The sequence below is a fragment of the Drosophila biarmipes genome, chromosome 2L (genome assembly GCF_025231255.1).
Source record: "Drosophila biarmipes strain raj3 chromosome 2L, RU_DBia_V1.1, whole genome shotgun sequence".
Taxonomy (NCBI): Eukaryota; Metazoa; Arthropoda; class Insecta; order Diptera; family Drosophilidae; genus Drosophila; species Drosophila biarmipes.
Genome location: NC_066612.1, coordinates 14,486,736 through 14,505,458, shown reverse-complemented (window position 1 = coordinate 14,505,458; position 18,723 = coordinate 14,486,736). Strand labels below are relative to the sequence as shown.

General features: G+C 42.9%; 1 long non-coding RNA gene across 1 annotated transcript in view; it reads right to left on the bottom strand.

Annotated features, from left to right (window-relative positions):
- Positions 1-18,064, bottom strand: part of LOC108034368 (uncharacterized) — a 40,650-nt gene extending 22,586 nt beyond the window's left edge. Inside the window, exons 1-2 of the long non-coding RNA XR_001768719.2 lie at positions 17,630-18,064; positions 4,781-4,899 (exon numbers count right to left, since the gene is read on the bottom strand). This is a non-coding gene — a long non-coding RNA (uncharacterized LOC108034368). The remainder of the gene's footprint in view (positions 1-4,780; positions 4,900-17,629) is intronic.
- Between the last annotated feature and the right edge of the window lie 659 nt (positions 18,065-18,723).

Below are 18,723 nucleotides of genomic sequence, written 5' to 3'. Positions count from 1 at the left end.
AAGAATCGGTTTTCCCTTATGCCTTCATCAATAATTATGGGGCTCATCAAAATGCGCTTCATGTACTCCCAGCTTTTCTTCGGCCAGGCAAGGCAGCTGGAATATTATTTTTAATCAATTAAGTTTTGTCAGGCGCGCCCAAAACTAAAACATAAATGATGAGCTCGGCACGTGACATGTCTGCTAAATGCTTGGGCCTTTCTGCCCGCCGTTCGCTTTTCTATTTTCTATTTTCTGTTTTCCTCTTCCCCACATTGCCCCCTTTTCCCGCTTTTCCCGTGCGGCAGCACTAATTCAGAGGCACTCACTCACTCGCATAAACATACAATGGCCTCGTTATCTTTGGCCATTTGGTCGCCTCATATTTACTTACATTCATGCAGTTAATAATTATGTCAGAGCCTGTAGCCCGGGCTTGGCGAGGTTTGTTTGTGTGGACTCACGCCTCCTTGTTGTGAAATGCCCCTATTATATGCTCTGCTGCTTCTAATAATGCGCCCGTTGCTGTCATCTGCTGGCCCAGGACAAAGGCGAGTGGCAGTGGGAATGGGCACTCCTCATGGCCAGCCCACTGCCCATGTCTCTGCTCCTTTTCGATCCCTCAAGATGTGCAAACAAAAGCGCAGCGGCATTTAACTTGGTGTGCCTGTGTGTGTGACAGCTGTTGTCCTGTTGTCTGGCGAGCGGATGTGCGAGCATTGTGTTGGCACATCCGGTTACATTATGAAACTAACACACACACACAGGCGCTCGAGAGGAGCCCAGCACTCACACTCGGGCACATAAACTTAAATGGTTCGTCCTTTTTTGATGCTGCAGCTGTTCCTGATGATGAAACCCGAACAGTGACACTAAAAAGGACCTCGTCCCCATACGTGTTTTGATAAGCCAGTAAAGCTGGGCTTTAAGAAAGTGCAGCTTTACGAGACACAACTCTTTTTCTAGGAAAATGTGGGTTATTTAAATGGTATTCCTTTAAAAAGACCATAAAATAAATTTGTTGTTTTATTTCATTTTTAAGAAAACACCAAAATCGTGCATGTGGTTTTTTTAAAATAAATAAAAATATTGTACACCAAACTTTCTCAAACTTTCAGCTCAAACAGCTCCACTGTTGACCCTAAGTTAACTTTACCTTTTCTTCACTTAATCCCAACTGAACTCCAAGTAACTGCTCCAAAGTGTAACTAAAGGAGCTCACACGTTGTGGCCATAATTCATGGCTATTACAGGGACCTGGACAACAGGATGCTTTTATCCAATGCCAGTTAAAGATAATTTTGTGGACAGAAAATCACAAACCCTCCGTTGAGGATATTGAAAGAAGGCTGAGAGCCTGTTTATTTCTAGGGCCACAAAGTAAGCAGATAATTACATAAAAATGTGTAATAGTCTCCGAAGAGGGTAGCAGCGTCTCAAGAGCATCCACAAGAGCTTATTGACTAAATGTGTTAATGATTTTGCAAATTGAATTGGGGCTAGGTGGCGACAGGAAGCCAGGAAGCAGTCACCTGCAGCAGGATGTCAATTTAAATAGCCGGAAGCCAGCACCGGACTCCAGCGGGACGTGTGATTTGTGTACGTGGAGCGGAAGTGGCCGCCCGATAAAGTCCAGGAAGTATCCCAGAAGGAGTTGCCGACGAGGCAACGTAGGTTATGCAGGTTACAAGCTTAAATTAATTTAGTATTATTTGTATCACGTGAAATACACTTATAATTAATATTATTTAATACAAATGTTTTTAATATATATTTTTTAAATACCCATAAAATGTTTTCCAAGTGCAGGGACTTACTGCGGCTGGCCAAGCGTCAAGTGCAGCAGAGGAGGATAAAGGAAAACAGGATGGAAAAAGAAAACCGCCCGATGGAGAGACAACGGCAAAGTTATTAGTTGAGCGGGGCACTAAGACAAATAGCGCTTATAAATAAGCCAGTGGGAAAAGCAGCAGGGACCGGCGGATGAACCTCTTGCAGTCTAAGCCCCTAAGGCAAATAGAAACGTAATAATGCGATAAGAACAATGGGCGAACTATGTCGGGGCCTTTCGCCCGGAACCCAGCCTCCTCCGATTTCCACCAATCCATCTCAAATAGCTGAAGCGTGATTATGAGCAGCCTAAACGTATTAGGGTTCGGATGATTGGACCTCCTACATCCATTCTCTGCGAGCGATAAAGCAAATGAAAATTGCGCTATTTGTTTACTTTGGCCAAGGGGTGTGGCCAATACGTGGATATATGTACGTGATGTATGGCCCAGACATATGGCCGAGCTGTCTCCGGCTGACAGATGCTGCCATAGATTGAGCGCCCTGCAGATAATCTGCAGTCTCAGCAAATTTGCGCCACGGAATTGAGTTATCGCAGCGCTGGCTGAGAAAAATGGCCCTTGGGGCCGCAGAAATTGTGAAACTTGTTAAATGACATAACTTGAGAGGTATTAGGGATTTTTTAAGATTTACTGAAGACAGTTCCGATGACTGATTATGCTTATTATGTGTACTTTTTCACTATTGTATTTTTATGGAAAACTATTTAGCTTCGATATCCATGTACACCATCGGCTAAGTTTATTTATTCAAGAGCTGCTAAGAAAATCATCTTTTTATTTGGTACCCCTTACTGCCCTCTAGCTTTATCGATATTTTCTGCACCCCGGCTTAATCTAGAAAATTGAAAACTTAAGAATCTGCTCGAGCAACAGTTGTGGTCGTGGCATCAAATCCCGCTCAGCTGCAGCTTAGCTGCTGTCATGCCCAGACAAACAGTGGCCCAGCTGCCCCACATTCCCCATCCTCATTCCCGTCCACATCCACATCTACTGGGCACCCAACCTGTCCGGGAAGTACGAGTAACTATCCCTTAACCCTTGTCCCCAATCGTCCGCATCTCACCCGTTCGCCCGACTTCCGATTCCTGTTCTTTGCTGTCCGCCGCAGATGCGACTCGCCTTGCCGCTGCCGTTGCCTTTGCCTTTCCTTGCCTCATTTTCAATTGATGTATCTGCCGACGTTGTATTTTTAATGCGAGGAAATGATGCGGGGACGGTGGGATGGGCAAGGTGTGTGGCCGGGAGGGAGTGGGAGGGGCGTGGCCGGGTAACTGGCTCCGTTGGGTCTTTAAGCCATGTGCAATCATCGATGTGTCTGTTGCCCTGGATGCTGTCGCTGCCATTGACGCAGCATCTGCCATTGCCTTTGCCCCAGCTTCTGCCCCTGCCCCGGACCCTCTGCCTGCCCCACGATCTCCGATGGCAAAATGTGAGCCGCATTTCCGCAAAGTCTGTGAGCTCAACAGCGATGGAGTAAGGCCAAGGATGCGGAGGTGAGGCGGCTTCAGACAACATTATAGCTGTTGCCATACAGTGGTTCTAAGCTATGGCTTTTCTTTGTCATAAGATATAATACAAAAATGTAACAACTTAATAATTTAGGTGGTTCTCAATAATGAAAATATATATAGTAGAAATGGTAATATAATAAATCTTAGGGACAATTTACATGCCATATCTTCCTTAAAAATATTTGTTGATCATAAGTCAATTATAAACTTGAAGTCCGCCAAAGACTGTTTTCCCCTTTCTGGTGATAGAAGGTCTATCTAGAACCACTGTGCGTAGCATTTCCGTTTCTAATGCGGAATTGCGAATGCAACAGACAAGACCCGGCTGGCAAAGGAGAGGAGACGTGGGAGGACCCACATCGACTTTGTCATTATAAATTGAAAGACATTTCTAGTCGCGTTCTCCCCGCCCCAAAGGTCCTTTCCACGGGATGCCGCGGGGTTAGCCGAGCAGCCTGGCTTCCCCGCCGCCCCCACACCTCCTGAGGTCGGCTGATGCGTTGCGATGCCTTTGCCTAACTGCATCCGGCTGATGGTTGAGCTGGATCCAGCTCCAGGCTCGCTTTTCCTCCATTTTCCACCCACTTTGGCCGAACGATTTTTCTATCCCTGGTCCTGCTTCCTGCTCCCAGCTCGGCAACATGTGTCGCTTGAAGGAAATTGAATTTTTATTAAAGGAAAACATTTTTATTGCAGATTATTTTCGTTTTGTGCCCCAGCTGATTGAAATTTCAACTTCCGCCTGGGGCCAGCGACATCAATTGAATTACAAAACTTGTGACATTTGCCGGGAGAATACGGTCAGGTATGTTGGGTAATTAAATTTAACAGAAATATAATGGGAGTAAAAAATTGATTTGTGTTTAACGTAGAAATCGAAATGTAAGATTAAATATAGCTTTTTTTTAATTTAAAAATAGAAACAAAAATAAGTTTTTTATTAGCAACCTTTCTGCTTTATAATAAACATTATATTTTGCCTTAACCTAGTTTAAAAAAAAGCTAAAAAAAAAGGAGAGTAGACTGTAATTTTTTCGATTTTCCACTTGCTCGATTCGGTTTTCCTTTTTTCGCCTTTGCAAACTCGTGCTCGACTTGTGCGCAATTCGGATTCAGAGCCACAAATTCACTTTGGCAGACAGTCTGGACCCCGCCCTCTTCTGACCCCTTTCTGTTCTTCACAAAAGAACCACAACCCATTCCTCGGATTTTGTGGCTTTAAAATTATAGTCGGTTAGATTCGCTGGATGGCGCATAATATTGCAATGCCATCTTTTCAGTGCTTCCACAAAAGTCTGTAGGTTAAATGTCGTCGTTGTCGTTCTTGTCGTTGTCATCGTCCATTGCCACAATGGAAGTATTGAGTCATAAAATTTATAAAAGCATTTGCAATAAGCAAGCAGCCAAAAAAAGAAATTCGCCCGGGCGAGTACTTACCATTTTATCGATTTTTGGGGCTAGGTTTTGGCCATCCTCTATCTCTTTCTCCATCAATCCCTCCATCTCTTTCGCTCTCTGGCTGGGAATTGATCTGGTCGTTTCAGCTCGGTTTTGGCCTGCAATGATGCAAAAGATTTTCTGGTTGTTCAATCTGGTTATTTTCGGGCGAGCTGATATGCCAAAGTTGCATATTCAATTTGGCGAAAGTTGGGTTTAATGGAATGGTACGATTTCTCCTTGATTTGAGTATGTTTTGTAGCTTGAATTGCAGCTTTAAGCATGTAACATTTTAAGAATTTATCATTTTATCATAAGATTTCAGAACTTTACTACAATTTTAAGGCCACTGCCATAACCTCAAGAAACAACCAAACTGTTTAATTAAAAGCAGCCACCTTTCTTTTTTCCGCATAAATTTGTATACTCTTATATCTTGAATAAAACTTTTTTACCTTACTTGTACTTAAATTCTCACCTGACCCAGGACCTTAATTAAATTGGACAAAAAATTAGCATATAAGCTGGCAACCCATTTATTCAAATTAGGCTCATTAAGGCGGCTTACAGACGTATAAAAAAGGTATGTTTAAGTTGGCCAAGAAATTTGCAATTCAAAATTTTTGGTAGCATGGTGGGGGGAGGGGGAACTATAAAAAGAGCCAGCTCAGGAGGGAAACTTTGCACTTTTGTTTGCCGTCACGTGCACTCAATAAACTTTGAACAAATTTGCATTTGCAGCGGCAACGACAAAGAGCTGCTCTGGGCAGTGACACGCCCCCACACACTCCCGCCCACATTCCCACACTCCACCCACGACTTTACAATGCGTTCTTCCTGCTGCAGATCAACAAAAAGCGACGCATTGAATTTCAAAAGAAGGAAGGCGGAAGCAAACTCGAGCACACAACGTCCATTTCCTGTTTCTGTTTGTCCTTGCTGCCGTGTCCTTGTTGTTGTCCTTGCCCATTCGCACATCGATTCGGCTCGATTCAGCTCGATTTGCAACGGCTTTTGGCACAGATTGTGTTGAGTTTTGCTCGGCATCGTTGGACTCTGGTTACTGCCGCTTTCACCTTTCCTCTTTGCCACCTTTCAGTGGAGGGTGCTGCAACCCTGCTACAGAAAAAAATACGTCCAGGCTCACTTCTTAGGCAGCAGCTTTCATCCCATTTTCTTTGAAATTTTTTGCAATCAACTCGAACAGGTAATGAAATGCAAATCGAAGCATATACGCATTAAGTCGGATGCAGTGGCATTTTTCCATAGAAATGAAAGAACAGCCATTTCTGGAAAAAATGCAAACTATTTCTATAAGAAAACAACAGACTACACTGAAAGGTATTCTATTTTTCGTAGATTTAAAATAAATTGAATAATACTAATTAAAATTGGAGAGTAAGTTGGAAATCTTTAAAAAACTTTGTTTACGAGGTTGGGTAAAAAATCGGCAGGAGCACTTAAAAACAATAAATATTATACAAATTCGTTTATGATATGGTTTTTTACATTTTGAAGGACTAAATGTGATTGTAGATACATTTTTTAAAACCCGGCGGTATTTTTATAAAAATTTGATTTACTTTAAGGGCTATAAATTCTAGATAGATTTTATTTATCTAAACTTAGGTTGTGAGTAACATTTCTTTAATTTTTTTTCCGATTTTATAGATATTTTTTAATTTTATCGGATTTTATTATCGAATTTATCGATGTTGGTGCCTATCGATACACAAACCCAACGACAAGCATACTATCGATTTTTTTATTTCAAAATCTGTTTGTTCTTATATTTCACCATTTTAAAATATCCATTTAATCTCCTAGGTTGACTGTTTTTTACCATTTTTTCCCTGTGCACTATCTTTATATATAGTTGAGTGGCATACAAATTGCCGCCCATCTTATTAACATGAGGGGCAATGGGGGTAAACAACGAAATGTGCAGGTAGCCCAACCAGGCGAACCGCAGCAGTCTGTCCGCTCCCAGTGGCATCACCGTCCAACAGGAGCCACCTGAGATGGCGGTGGAAAAGGCGGAGGAGCATCATCAACAATGGGGCCGAATCCAGTGGGGGAAAATGTGGGTGGCAGTGGTGCACAATTTTGCAGCTGCAAACGAAAGCGAGAAAATTACTTTTCTTCTTTTCAGCAATTTTGTTGCTTCTTGCAATTTATGCAAAAGTCAAATGTTGATTTGTGGCCCACGACGAGGAGGGCAGGGAGCCAGGATTCCAGAGTCCGGACCCTGGAACACCTGGACCAGGGCGGAGACCACATAATGCAGAACCACCACCATATTGATTTAGTGAGGTTCCAGCAATCTCCACAGCCATTTCCCATTTGCTTGCCTTGGCTGAACTTTGCTACCCTTTTGCCTTTTGCCATTTCCCATTTCCCATTTTCCCAACTGCCGGAGTGTGGGTTATTTTAAAAATTTGCGCTGCTACGGCTCGAGAGTGGGAAAAGCACTTGGCTATTTGCATAACAATTGGCTGGAAGCCGGGCAAACGAGCAAACAACTTTAGTTAGATTTGCCAAGTGCCATTGATCCGAATCATCATTATTGTGCTCATCTCGAGTTTTAAGTGATCCGAAGTGGGTTTGCGACTGTTTGTCTGCCCTGGGAGGTGCCTCAATTAGTTCGGCCCCAGGTATAGAGTTATGGTCTTTAAGATGGCAAGCCAATACCCTGGGATGCTGCTCCTTGCGACCCTTATTAAATTGGCTGGCCCCTCATTTTAAGCTCTATAAATTGCCAGTAACTCGAGTCCCCTTTTTCAGCACTCTTCGCTCAACCTTTTGCCTTGGCTTTGGCGCTAACCCGTCTCAAGTTGATTGAAAAGATACTTTTTCCCATCTTGCGGAGGGTTTCCATTTAATGGCCAGCAACCTTCTGCTTTTCCATTTGACATTTTTTGTCGTGTGGCCAAATGGGTTTTTGTGCTTAGCCAAGTGATCAATATGTAATGGAATTTTCCGACGTAAACTACACGATGCTATCGCTTGGTAGCCATAAATTATGCAACGTTTTTTTTTGCAGACATCCTGAAAATTGTTTTATAGTTTTGGAAATTTATTGTGCACCTGGCCTATAAATTAACTCAATTAATGTTCTGCAGTGGCCGCACTTTTGTTTCATATTTTTTTCCCGCTGCTGCTATTTGAATTCGACGTTTATGATTGGCATGCAAATTTTGGAAAACACGAGTATTTTCCCAATGCAAATTGAAACGAAAAACATTAATATTTCGCTAGACCGTTTTAAGTGCTCCTTTATAAATATAAACAAATATGTGGCATGGCGCATAACAAAGTTCATTACTCGCATGTCAGGCTGTCAATTAAATGCATTTGATGGGGGTTGAATAAACGAATTTCTATTTCCGGAATCTGTGGAAGATTTCGACTAATTGAAACTGTTTTGAGCCGCTCCCAGCAGATGTCACTCGGGCAGAGATAAAAGGAGAACGAGCAGATCCACACTGGAAAGCAATTGCCAAAAGCGCTTAAAGACAATATTTTGCCGGAGAGGGAGGCACTCGGGTCGAGAGGTTATCGGATACCCGGAGTTCACAGTTTGCTGAGGTCGGCTCCAGCTGGGGGCCAAAGTAAAGCTCCGTGCTGCCAAAATCTCTGTGTGCATTGGCAATCAGTGTTAAATAAACGAGCAGGCCAAGTGCCACAGACAGGACGCAGGAGACAGGACACTGGGAGCAGGACGCAGCCGGATGGCTGACGACATGCAAAATGCATCGGGACTTCGAGAGTCTGGCAGCATTTATAAAACTTGCAGGAGGCCATCTGATTGATTTCTGCCAGAAGTTCTGGGCCCCGAAATACTCTAATGCGATTAGGGCTGACTAATTAATATGCACGACTCGCAGCAGCGCATTAATTGCTTTTGCTAACTCTAATTAGTTTGAAGACGTGGCCACATTGTCTGCGTCTTATCAATGCAGCACACTCTGCAGCTGGCCATAGCTTCATTAGCAAATGGCCAGTCTTAAGCCAGCATGTCGACACATTCATTAAGCGATTATGTTAATTTTCCAGGCTCACACATTTATCTGAAATGTAATTTATGTACTGGAAGGAAATTATTTCAAACTATAGGTACAGGTTGCCTGACTGGTTACCCATGGGGAAAACAACTGAGAACATCAAGAAAAAATATAAATATTTAAATTAATGAGATTAATTAAATAAGACACACGATTTGCAAGGCTTAACCAATAAATCATGTTTTCAATGTACATCAAAGTTTAAACGACATTGTTGCAGAGCAGCAATAATCATCGGGCCATAAATCCCAGGCAAATTAGGTAAGCTTATATAATTTATGCTGAGGTTTGGTTTTAGGACATAAGCAAATGTTCAACAAATCATCTCCTCGCCGAAAGCCAAGTTTAAACATTTATGTTAAGTTAATTGCCTCCCAAAAAACTTTCAAAGTTTGTGGCAAGTTTAGAGACTATGATCAAACTTGCCACATTAGCCAAATGCAGCTGAAAACTCGGTTGTGTCAGCATAAACTTACGAACTCTATTCCGACCACTCAAGTTGATGATATGGCACTTCAAAGCCAGAAAAAAGCGAGGAAAACTCAATCAATGACGGTTGGAAATAAGGGAAATTTCTCATTCGCTGTCGTCACCTAGAACATAGAAAATGATGTGTCGAAAAGCCTGAACTCGACGGATGTATATATAGAAAAAAGGGAACTGCCAGCGACATTGACAAGATGATGCCATGCGTCTAAGGTTAAAAGCACAGGGAAAGGACGAAGATGGGGGGATGAGTTGATTTATTACAGCCCGATAAGGAGCACTGGGGAAGTGGAGGGAGCAGCAGATAAGCCGGGTCCTGGCAAATGCAATTGGCAGGCATTATGGGCAGATAAAAGCGCCAGACAGGACGAAAGAGACTTCATCAGGCTGAGTGGCTGCATTGCAGTTTTAATGAAATTTTTGCCAGAGCGGCAGCGACATAAATCAGCCAAAAAGGTGAGCTTAAAAATTTACATAATAAGCGAGAGCCAACAAAAATTGCAAGTCGGGAAAAATTCATATTTATATGTATACATAAGGAGCCCGGTGGAAACTCCATTAATATTGTGCGCTCGGGCGGCTGCTGTTTTCTTCGATATGATAAAAATGCGCTGCCAGTGGCTGCTTTTCGTCGCTTGCTTTCCATTTGGCGGTTTATTTTTGCTGTTGAATATTTTAAGCCAATGCGCTTTTATCTGGTTGAAGTTGACATTTTTGGAATATAATAAATGACACTAAGTTGCATTGGTTAAAAGTATGAGGAAAAAGAGCAAAGGTACTGCCATAAGCAAAAATGTTTAAAAAAAGTACCCACTTTAAATACATTAATAATTAAAACGTGTGAAAAACATCTACTTTTTGCTAACCCATTTTAAAGTAAAAAAAAATTAATAATTACAACTTATAAAAACAGCTATTGAAAAGTGAGCAACTTCGACACCATTTCAACACCCCTCCTGCACTCCGTCTAATTACAAAAGTTGAACGCGTTTCCGGGCTGACAAATGGCCGAGTTGGCTTTTCAATATGTTGCGAGCGCATACACCAGGCGAAGCTGCACATCCATTGTCCTGCCGGTGACAGCATGTGGTATTTGTAGGTCTGCATATACGGTGGCTGGTGCAGGGCCGTGGGACGGAGACGGTATGGATGACATCGGGGTGGCTGTGGGGGCTACCCCTTTTGGTGGCACGTGAAGTCTGCTCCGTGCGGCAGCTGCGCTCGATAGTTGGCCTAAAGTTTTAAATTAATGGCGTAAAGTTTGTAATTAAATTACGGAATAGCCGCTCTCGCACACACACACACGACTATGCCAAACTATACTATAAATATTAAGTATGCCTGCGCATAAAAGTAAGCGCATTGGATTGGGTTTCGCCTTTGCTTTTTACTCTTCTGCTGTCTATATTTTTTCATCCGTGCCATGTGCACTCATGTGTGCCGGTGTCTCTGTGTGTGTGCAAGGATATTATGCCATGGCAGTCGCAGCTGCCGGAACAATATATTAAGCCGTTAAGTGAGGCAACGACGAACGCTCTGTTCTGGCACAGATTGCGGCGCAAATTGTCCGGGCACAACACTGCGTATACGTAACATGGCATTGCAGTTTGTCGCCACTACAAAGATACTGGTGCACTGAGGGAAACAGGGGTGTGGTCATTTCAAAATTTATTTTTTCTGTTCTTATAAATATAAGTAACCAATAATTATAGTTAGAAATGTGATTATTTTCTTTTTTTCTTATTTATTTAATTTTTATCTCCTTTCTATGAACTGTCGTTTTCTCGAGTGCACAGAAACGCTGACGACGCTGACACAATTACAATGCATTAAAGTTATGATGAAGCCAGCTATGGTGATGATGATCGTCGTGTCCTGGGAACGGGAATCGAAATGGGAATGAGAATGCCATTGGATGTGCAACAATTATGAATCTCTTGCGCTGTGTCGCGTGTGTTGAATGCTTGACTGACAGCTGAAGGATGGCAAGGACACGGGACACAGGACATGCAGGCAGTCGAGCAGTCGAGCAGGAAAATCCCGCTGACAGACGTAGCGAATGCGATGGAGACATCAGCCTGCCCGCTGGCATTTCGCAAATTCATAAACGTATGTACAAAATAAATATCATCCTGTCTGAATGCTGTTTCGCGTGCAAAAATATGGCTGAATTCGTCAACGAAAATATGTATGTCCTTTAACCCAAGACAGCTTAAATTAAATATACGGGAGGAGGGAAAATACGATTTTTGAAGAGATTAAATTCACAAGAAAGGCCGTTTTGCAGAGGATTATTGAAGGCTTGGGTGTTATGTTACCGCACTAATAGGTCTCTATTTGCTAATAAACATATGTAGTGTATTGTTTTAATTAGAAGTCTGAGCTTGTTCAAAAGAATTATTGGCTTAAAGCTGATTTTATGTTTAGCTTCTCAAGTAATCCAACGAGCGGATAAGGAAATCAAATTAAATACCCACTAAGCTGCCGGGGAATAATAAATTGGGCAAGCACATTTGATTGATGGCAACTACAACCAGAAGGATATTAAATTTTACCGTGGCGGGCAAGAGAACAGGAGATCCCCAAAACTGCGGCGCATCATTCGAAAAGCCATTTGTAAATAACATAACCGAAGGGCATTAAAAGCTAATCCTGTTTGAGCCACGGGCAGTAACGGCAGCTGAACACGTTTACAAGGATGCGGGGCAGCAGGACGAGATGCCCGGCACAAATCCACGTCACTGTGGCTGCTTATCCCGCTGCTTTGCCATTTTCAACCGCTGCATATTTATGTGATTTATGCTAAAATTCTGGACCCTCGACCCCCGACCCCGACCCTCTCCTTCGGTTTTGTGGGTTAACATGGTCTGGCCTGGGGCGACATTAGGTAAAGGTCCTGTCGCAAAAGGAAAAACAAATGCGGCAGCGTAAAGAGAAAGGCGGAAAATTAGGTTTGAATTTCTACACCCCAACTGACAGGACCTGCCGCCTCCGGAGCCTTCTGTTGCTTCCCTATGTACTAAATACCTGAATCTGGTGGCTTATGTACCTGTGTATATACATCTATATAGGCTTGTGGGGCGTCTACTCGATTATTAGCCCTGATGCCTTGTGGTTATAAATTCAAAGCGGCAAACACTTTTTTTTCGACATTTTCCCTTTTTCGGGGTGTGTTCAATACGGCTTCCCTTTTTCCGAGGGATCCACATTCCCTGCGCGGCCTTTTGAATGTTTATGCCAATATTTACATTTCTGAGGTTTGGCCCAATGATAAAATATTTGATTTTAACACGAATACAAATGGCCGAAACACGAAGGCTGGAGCAGTTCCCCAAATAAAATGCCATCGACCCGTCTCAGCTGGAAAAAGAGGCAGCCATCGCGATAAGCACACACTTGATCGATGGCGCTAATGGAGGCTTATTTATTTTCCTCGTTGGCCACCACTCAGACCCAAACTAAAGGGAAAGTTAGTTTAACATTTTAATTGAAATTTTTTGAGGGTCTTCTTTCAAAGTTAAATGAATACATAAGTGCTGCACAAGTTTAAAAGGTTTTAAACGAGTTTTGTTACTTTAATTTCCACCTGCTTAATAATACCTTTAGCCAACTTCCATTTTTCTTTAATCCAATTAGGTTATTTTAGGAAGAACGGTTGATTTATATTCTCTCTCCCACTCGCCCTAATACTTTTCAACCCATTTGTATCAATTAGGCCACTAATTAACCTTAATTAACTTGTCAGCTGTCAATTAGGCCGGGCCCAAAACAATTGGCAGTGCAAAATGTTATGCAAATTGTGGGCGAAGCCTCGAGAGGCCCCAGGACTCGGAAAATCCGGGCAGCCCACTTTTGCGAAAGGGGAAAATCGGCTTAGATGCGCTCAGCCACCTTGAGATGTTTTCCCATCGCGCTGCGCCGTTTTTCCCTTAATTAATTTACTTGCAATGCGAAATCTTCCCCTCGTTGCATAAATATTTGACTTGGCAGCAGCATAAATGAGATTTATTTGCTAGGAATTGAAATGAATGGCTGTCCGTCAGCCAGTCAGTCAGTCAGTCAGTTGGCTTGTCTGTCTGCATACTAAGTACAATTCGCGTTGGTTTTAGCAGTTTGCTGGCTGTTTGCTATCTTGCTGGCACTGGCATTGCATAAAAAATAAGCTGTCTTTGCATTAAGCAATAAGAACAACACAGCCGCGGTCCGCCGGGAAAATCCGGAATTACGCTTTTCCGCTTTCCCCCGCTGTCTTAGAGCAAGTTTTGAGTAATGAAACCGCTTCGCGAAAAGTTCTATGCTGTAAATCTGTTGGATTAATTATTACAACTTGGAATTGTTTACAACGGATCCAGCGCGAAGCTTTGACTCTTTGCTTCTTGCTGATTATGCCTTGTTGGCTTTCCCTTCCTTTCTCTTCATTTTCTTTCTCTTGTTCACTGCTTATCTGTGCATAGTTTTTCCTCCCACTCAGCTGGTTTTCCAAGGATCTTGTTATCTAAACGACATGTGTATAAACATTTTGCTGCCTCATTTGGTCCAACTCTGGGGCTCAACGGGGCGCAAAAATCAAGTGCCAAAGATTGGGGCCCGAAAACAATTGGTTCGCCCAAGGGACCTCAATTAAAGGCTCGAATAAAATGCAATGTCAGAGTGACGGGCAGGAAGAGGTTCACAAATTGTGAGCTTGGGAAATTTTTTAATTAAAAACTAATGTGGCGAAAGTGTGGCGATGGCAGATACGAGTACACCCTCGACTGCTCACCCGCACACACCAAGTAAATTACGCCTAATTGCGAGTGTTTAATTATGCACTAGTTTAATTTTATGGTCTTGCGGCTTGGGGCCCGCCCGAAATATATGAAGACATTTGTGCTGACGGCGAGTGCTGGCGTTGTGGAGCGTTGTCCATACGCTCCGCAGGATGTGGCGACTGGCTACGAAGGACTCCCCTAATCTGCTTGTGTGTTTGCTGATAATTCCCAGCTTTAATTTACGCAAGCGTAGCCAAAGTAGCATATAATTGCTTGCCTGTCTAGTTTGTTGGGCTGATGGACTTATGAGGACACCGAGAAAAATTACATCACCCCGCATATTTTTGAATATAAATAGTAGAACAATGGAGCCTACAGGGATCAGGTTTGGCTCTCTGTGTGCAAAAGTTCCAGCTACTTATACTTCTATTTTTACACAAATTGTTTTCGGGGCATAATAGAAATTTACTTTGCGCCCGAGAGGAGCTGGGAAACAGGAGCTGCGCCAGGAGTCTGCTTATAGGCACTTGGAAATTCCTACGCCTCAGCACAAAGGAAAATTGCTAAAAGTTTATTTTCTCCGTTTTCCCTCTGTTGTTGTTGTCGGTATGCCCCGAAGGGGTGTGGCAATTTGCGGTTGCAAACTTATAATGTGTGCAAATTGGTCTATGAAAAAATCATGTGTGAAAATTTCAAAAGGGAAAGCGGGGCAGGAAAAGAAAACTTGGAAATTGTATTGCCTACTTTTATGGGCTGCTGAAGGTGGCCCGATGAAGGCGGTGGTTCGAGTGTCCACATATCTATATCCCCCCAGGATCGTTACGACCTTTTTCGGTCTTCTGTCTGCCGGCGTCCAGACTTCAATTAGCCCCTGAAAATAGATAGCCCAACAAAGCGACCCAAGAATAAAAAAATAAAACCAAAGAAAACCTTTCCCCATCGACACCTTTTGCAAAGTGAGCGCTCATTATTCAGACAAAAGGGAGACCGAGTCGATGGAAGGCCGGGTTCTGGAAACAACTTAAAATTAATTGGTTTCAGTGTCTGTCCTGGATGTGGTTGCCGATCATAGTGGACGAAAAACCTGGCCTACAAATTGGTCAACTTTTCTCGGCCTCTCCTTCTGTGTGGTTTTCTCGGAAAATGAAATCATTTGAAAGTGTTTGCGTCCCCCGTCCCCCAGCTGCGAGCCTTCGAGCCCATGCAAACAATAAAGCTGAAAAGGGTTTCTACTCTCGCATCTGCAATACACTCTCCTTTTTTTACAAGTTTGCCCAACCATCAAAAGGATAAGATGAGAGGCTGTGCAAATGCGGGGCTGGAGTGGAAGGGCGGCCTAATTAAATGAAAATTCATGGCGTATGCTCTGACGAAACTCTTCCATGTTGTTTTCCGTCTGCCTGTGTTGTTCTTGTTCTGGCTGCTCCTCGGAAAAGTATCCCAAAATTACGGCCAACAATACTTTGAATATTTTTGCAACGAGGCGACAGGGGGGTGTGTCTGTGTGGGGTGTGTAACACATAGCACACAACCTTGTTTTGTTAATAAGATACAATGTTGTTCAAGCATGTCTGATACTCCTAAGTTATACACTTGGTTAGACCATTGAGGCTTGGCACCGTTTTGTTGTGTGACTTTTGAAAGTAAAGAGAATTTAGAATTTTGGCTTGACTTATATTTATTTTACCAGAGTATCGACTCCATATATATGACTTATGCGTGCTTGAATAATTATTAAAATTGAAAATTATTTCTTAAACCACTAATGGTATTCAATATTATTTTTAGTCACTATTTTTAACTACCATGTTTGTTTCATTTTTCCCTTTAATTAAATGTATTCCCTTGATAAAAACTGTTGAAGGTTTTCTGGAGAGCATTACCTGTTCGTTTATTTCGTGTGTGATTTTCGTCCTGTTGTTTTTATGCCTTTTAAAAGGCGTTTTGTTGCCTGGCAGCCAGCGCAGACTGAGCTGCGTGTGTGGTTTGGCAATTATTTGAGTAGTACTACAAGATACACACACCCACACTCGCGCAGAGCAGAAAAACACACACGCACACAGATGCGCATAATTACTTTGTATACATTTGCATGGCAACTGGCGGCGGGCAGGGGAGGTCCTGGCAGAGAACAATCAGTGCGAAACATTGTAATGCGAGTACGTATACGCAGTGTGTGCCACTGCGAGTCCTCCTCCATCCTGCGCCTGTTTTCCGTGTAATATGCTGCCATGTTATGTCGTAAATGTCGCTTTTTATTATTTTACATACATTCTTGTGCTCGCCGTACTTTCTCGCCCAGCTTCCTGCTTTCCTTTGTTTTATTTGCATTTCAACACGCGTTCGCCAGGAAGTCTTTCCTCCTACTGTCACAGCCAGACTTGCCGGCTGTCAGAGGAGGCTAAAAGCGGAGCACATCTAATTTTCCGTGTAATGACAGCCAGGCTGGAATAGACGGGCGAGGAATGTCTTCTAGCCGGGCCCAGATACATTTAATGCCGCTGATTTTTCCAATTAAATGTCTGCCAACGAGTTGGCAACTGATTAAAGTCAGTTGTATACTTTCGCAGGAGCTGGCATTTGTTTTACTCGCGTTTGCCACGCTTCCCTGCTCACATTTGTCGCACCTGGCGTATGCGTAATGCATTGTAATTTTTTCTGAAACTCCCAGCCAGTTCCTTGGCTTTTATTGCCCACTCTAAGCTGATTTATTTGCGCTCTAATGAAATTTGTTTCGTGTGCAGCGAGGCCAGAAGAAAGAAAATAAAATTCTTGGGAATGAGGAAATTTCTTGAAATGTCCAAAGCCACAAGAATTGAGCAATTTAAAACTGTTTAAAAAATGTTTACAAAATATTTTTGTCGAAAAATGAAGTCAGGCTGCATTTAAAATTTTTTATATATTTCTAATTTATGAAAGATACTTAAAAAATAACAGTTAAAAAATGTTTGGATATTAAATTCTCTGTACCCCAAGAGAGCGTATTAATCAAAAGCTTTTATAATAAAATCTCTTCCTACTTTTTTCTTAGACATTTTTACTATGTTTAAAGTCAAATTAACAGATATTTATTACATTTTTTTGATATGGGAAATCGTAAACAACATTTTAAATTTTTTAAAAATTTGTATGATTTTATGAATTGCATTACTAATTCCTGTCATTAGTTTATGGGACTTTCAAGAACATGGCGTGCAAAAATTGCGTGATTTAGCCAATTTTAATTAACTTTATGGCAATAAATTACCCTTTGCTGCAACAGCATGGAAATCCCGCTAACTTCCACCACAAAAACTAAACAAATTTCCCATGTCATTAAACAAAGTTCACGCATAGAATCAAAATTAAAAAAGGCCAACCATAACTTCATTGAAATGCCCACCAAAGTGCAAACGTAATTAATTAAAATGCAATTTGCATACCCCGGCCAATAACCGCAGCAATAAAATCCATCAGGATCAACAAATTCACAGCCAATGAAAAGCAATTTGCCAAATATATGTTTTCCATTTGTTGATTAGTTAAAAATAATGTGAGCGCAGACTTACCGCAATATTGTGTTTAACATTGAGTTGCACGCGGTGGTCGGTCGGTGGGATAGTTGGGCGATGTTTATGGGTCTGTCTGTGGCGTTTTAATTAAATTGTCGGTGAGAGTGTGTGGGAGACGTGCCGCAAATTAAACACGCGACTCACTGAGACGAGACTTTTTAATTGACACACATCCACGGCACTTGAGTGGGGAGGAGGATGGTGATGGGTTAAGGATCGGTTCAGTCACCTTACAGTCTGGCTTGCTTTTTTATGCGGCCGAACACTACGCGACATGACGTTACGCCGCAGGACGAGGACTGAACGCGACGCGTCTACTTCTGTTGCCGTGGTGTGAGTGTTGCAGGTTGCAGATGCAGCAGCTGCCGCAGCAGCAGCAGCAGCAGTGGCGGTGGCGGTGGCAGCTGGAGGAGGAGCAGTCAGAACGGAGCTGAGTAGACCAGGCCACCTACAACACGCAACGACGACTGAACGAGCGATGGCCCAAGGACCAACAGCACAGCCCCAAAAGTACAGAAGTCCTTCGCGGCAGCAAAAAAGGCAGCTCCGCCAGCGGCAGCAGAGCCGCGGCAGCAACACCAGCGGCAGCAGCAGCAGCAGCACAGCAGCAACATTAAGCAAAATCTCGGCTAAACGAGCGCGAGAGAGAGAGCGAGTGGCACGGGCGGCGGAAGAGAGAGAGCCCCGACACGAGGCGGGCATTTTCCGCTTTCCACGAAGCCTGCAATTTGCGTAGCGCATCGGCATTTTCCGACGTTGCACGGCTGTAAAACGGCTCGTGCATTGCAATATGTTGCCGCCGTGCTGTTCGTGTTGTTGCTGGACCGTTGGTGTTGCTCCTTCGCGAGAGCCCCGCGGAACGCGGTGGAATCGGAACGGCCAGTGCCTGGTGCTGCAAAGGAATCTCGAAGGTTTCACGGGTAGGGAACCCCAACTAGCATGGACCTATTCAATCCGATTTTCTATCGTTATTGTGTTTAGACCTAGGTACTAAAATTGATAGGAAATACCCAAATGCCTTATTTTTGGTTATGAAAAATGTGTAGTAACATAACTAATAAGAAGTCACCATTTATCATATATATATATAT